Raw genomic sequence first — 4,025 nt, 5'->3', positions numbered from 1 at the left:
AGTTGCAGAGAGGGAGGAGTGATGAGCAAAGGGATCAAGACCAGGCTGGAGAAACCCACAGAAACAGCTGACCTGAACAAGGGGGAACTCATGGACACCAGACTGATAGCTGGGAAACCAGCATAGGACTGATCCAGACGCCCTGAACGTGGATGTCAGTTTGGAGGTCTGGTTAATCTATGGATCCTCTGGTAGTGGATCAGTATTTATCCCTACTACAGGAATGGACTTTGGGAGCCCACTCCACATAGGGGGATACTCTCTCAGCCTAGACACATGGGGAGGGCCTAGGCCCTGGTCCAAATGATATGACAGACTTTGAAGATCCCTGTGGAAGGCCTCACCCTCCCTGGAGAGCAGAAAGGGATAGGATAGGGAGTTGGTGGGGGGTATGGGAGGAGGGGAGGGAGAGGGAACTGTGATTTACATGTAAAACAAGCTTGTTTCTAATTTAAATAAAAATAAGTGGTGTCTTTAGCAGTAGGGCCATCAGGTTGTGGAGAACAAAAAATACTGTTGGAAATAGCCTTTGATGTTTGTGGAGACTGTGTGACTGCCTGTGTGACTCTTTGGCTAACAACTCAATAAGCTGTAACCCATTCCTGGCACTGGAGGTTTTACTTGGTGGCATAAAATATCTGTTGGATCATTGTCTCCCTCATTGTATGATGACTTCATTTAAATCCCTTTCATGCATGCTTTCTTAGCTAGGGTTTCTATTGCTGTGAAGAGACACCATGGCTATGGCAACATTTAATTGAGGCTGGCTTCCATTTTCAGAGGTTTAGTTTATTATCCACTGGCAAGAAGCATGGCAACATGCAGGCAGATATGGTGCTGGAGAGGTAGCTGAGAGTTTTACATCTTGGTCCACACTGGGCCTACCTTGAGCATATAAGACCTCAAAGCCTGCCTCCACAGTGACATACTTCCTTCAACATGGTCACACCTACTCCAACAAAGCCACACCTCCTAATAGTGCTTTTCCCTATGGGTCAAGCATTCAAACATGTGAGTCCCTGGAGGTTATTTCTATTCAAACCCACACACATGTATATATTTTAGGAAGCATCTACAGTAATGGTTTTCCATATTGTTTTTCAAAAGGCTTTTAGTGTTGATTGTCCCTCTCCATATGCCGTATATTACCCTACCCCTATTTCTCCCCATTTATTTTCCTATTCTACTTTACCATTTATCCTCAACAGAACTGCATTCCATTTCCCCTTTCTTGGCAGATCCCCTCCTCCTCAAAATCCCTTAGTAGGTACCTAACATCTGTGATTATTTGATTTTTAGCACACATATTGAAAGCTTAAAAGATAACATCCACATATAAGAGCAATCATGCAACATTTGCCATTTTGGTTCTGAATTGCCTCACTCAGGGTGGCATTTTTTTTTCTACTTCCATCCATTTACCTGTAAATTTCATGATTTCGTTTTTTAAATAGTATTCAATTGGTTAAATGAAACACAATTTCATTATCCATTCATCAGATGTTGGGCATCTAAACTGCTTCCAGTTTCTGGATACTAGGAATAGAGCAGTGATGAAAATGGATAAGTCCACAGTAAGATGCAGAGTCCTTTGCCAACATGAACAAGAGTGGTATATAAGGATCTTGAGGTAGGTTGATTCTCAGCTTCCTGAGGAAACTCCAGACTGATTTCCTTAGTGGTTGTAATAGTTTGCACCCCATCAGCAATGTTTCTCAGCCATTTTTGTTTCTTTTGAGAACTATTTGTTTAATTCCATACCCCATTTTTTATTTTTTTTTATTAGTTCAAATTAGGAACATGCTTGCTTCACATGTCAATCCCTTCTCCCTCTCCCTCCCCTCACCCCAACCCCCCCACCAGCTCCCAGCCCTATCCCCCTCCACTCCCCAGGGAGGGTAGGGCCCTCCACGGCGGCTCCCCTAAGTCCACCACATCATCCTGTGTTATATTTGTTTATGCTGCATTTGTTTAACAAGGGCTGGGCCTAGAGCATCCCTTCACGTGGGATGGGCTCTCAAAGTCCCTTCCTACACCAGGGAAAAATACTGATCCACTACCAGGGGCCTCATAGAGTGTCGAGGCCTCCTCATTGACATCCATGTTCAGGGGTCTGGATCAGTTATGTGCTGGCCTCCCAGACAGCAGTCTGGGGTCCATGTGCTCCCCCATGTTCAGGCCAGCAGTTTCTGTGGGTTTCACCAGCCTGGTACCGACCCCTTTTATCTTCATTCCTCCCTCTCTGCAACTGTCCATACCCCATTTTTTGCAGACATTTTTTATTTGAATTGGAAACAAGATTGTTTTACATGACAATCCCAGTTCCCTCTCCCTCCTGTCCTCCCCTACCACTCCCCCCAACTAAAACCCTACCTATCACATATACTTTCTGCTTCCCCTGGATGGTGAGGCCTTCCATAGGGTGTCATCAGAGTCTATTGTATCCTTTGGGATAGGGCCTAGGCCCACCCCCGTGTGTCTTGGATCAGGGAGCATTCCTCTATGTGGAATGGGCTCCCAAAGTTCATATTTTTAATTGGGTTGTTTTCTTGATATTCAATTTCTTTTAGTGGATGTATCCTAGATACTAATCCTCTATCAGACATGTAATTGGTAAAGATGTTTCCCATTCTGTAGGCTTTGCTCAAATGATTGTGTCCTTTGCTGTACAGAAGCATTTTAGCTTGAGGGGGTCCCATTTATTAATTGTTGATCTTAGTGCCTGTGTTATTGGTGTCCTGTTCAGAAAGTCCTTCTGTGTGCCAATGAATTCAAGCTTATTTCCTACTTTCAGATTCAGTGTATTTGGTCTTATTTTGAGATCCTTGACCCATCTGGAGTTGAGTTTTGTGCAGGGTGCAGCATGTAAAAGAATGAAAAGGTCTGTATCTGCTGACTCCAGTTTGAACAGCACTATTGTTTGAAGATACTTTTTCCAGTGTGTATGTTTGGCTTCTTTGTAAAAAACAATCAGATACCTATAGATAGTTATGTGGATGGTTTATATCTGGGTCTTTTGTTCAATTCCATTGATCAATGTGTCTATTTTTATGCCAATATCATGCTATTTTTTATTACTATATCTTTGTAGTAGAAATTGAAATATCAGGTGATCATAACTTTGACAGCTTTTTATTATTCAGGATTGTTTTAGCTATCCTAGTTTTATGAAGTTGAATATTGGTTTTTCCAATTTTTGTGAAGAATTTTGATAGAATTTTGATGGAGATTGTACTGAATCTGTAGATTGCTTTTGTAGGATGGTTATTTTCACATTAGTCTTTCTAATCCATGAGCATGGGAGATCTTTCCATTTTCTGGTGTCTTTTTCAAATTCTTTACTCTTTATTATACAGATCTTTCATTTGTGTGATTAGAGTTATCACAAGGTACACTGGCTTTTATTTTATTTTTATTTTTAGGCTAGTATGAAAGGTACTGTTTCCCTGATTTCTTTCTCAGTATGTTTGCCATTTATATATAGGAAGGCTACTGATTTTTGTACATTAATCTTGTATCCTGCCACTTGGTGGAAGTGTTTATTAGCTGAGGCATTTCCTGGTAGAGTCTTTAGGGTCTTTTATGTATAAAATCATAGCATCTGCAAAAAAGATATTTCGACTTCTCCCCTTCTTATTTGTATCCCCTTGATCTTCATTTGTCTTATTGCTCTAGCTAAGACTTCAAGTGCTATAGTAAATAGATATGGAAAGAGTGGATAACCTTGTCTTGTATTTAATGTTAGTGGAAATGCTTTGAGTTTTTCTCCAGTTAGGTTGATGTTGGATGTGGGCTTGCTGTAATTGCCTTCATTATGTTGAGGCATGTTTCTTGTATCTCTAGTCTTTCCAGGACTTTTATCATGAAGGGAAGCTGGATTTTGTCAAAGCTTTTTCTGAGTCTAATGGAATGATCATGTGGTTTTTGTCATTCAATCTGTTTATGTGGTGGATTATGCTTATTGATTTACATATGCTGAATCATCCCTGCATCTGTGGAATGAAGGTAACTTGATTGTGGTGGAT

The sequence above is a fragment of the Cricetulus griseus genome, chromosome X (assembly GCF_003668045.3).
Source record: "Cricetulus griseus strain 17A/GY chromosome X, alternate assembly CriGri-PICRH-1.0, whole genome shotgun sequence".
In the NCBI taxonomy this organism is placed as follows: domain Eukaryota; kingdom Metazoa; phylum Chordata; class Mammalia; order Rodentia; family Cricetidae; genus Cricetulus; species Cricetulus griseus.
This window is presented reverse-complemented; position numbering follows the sequence as displayed.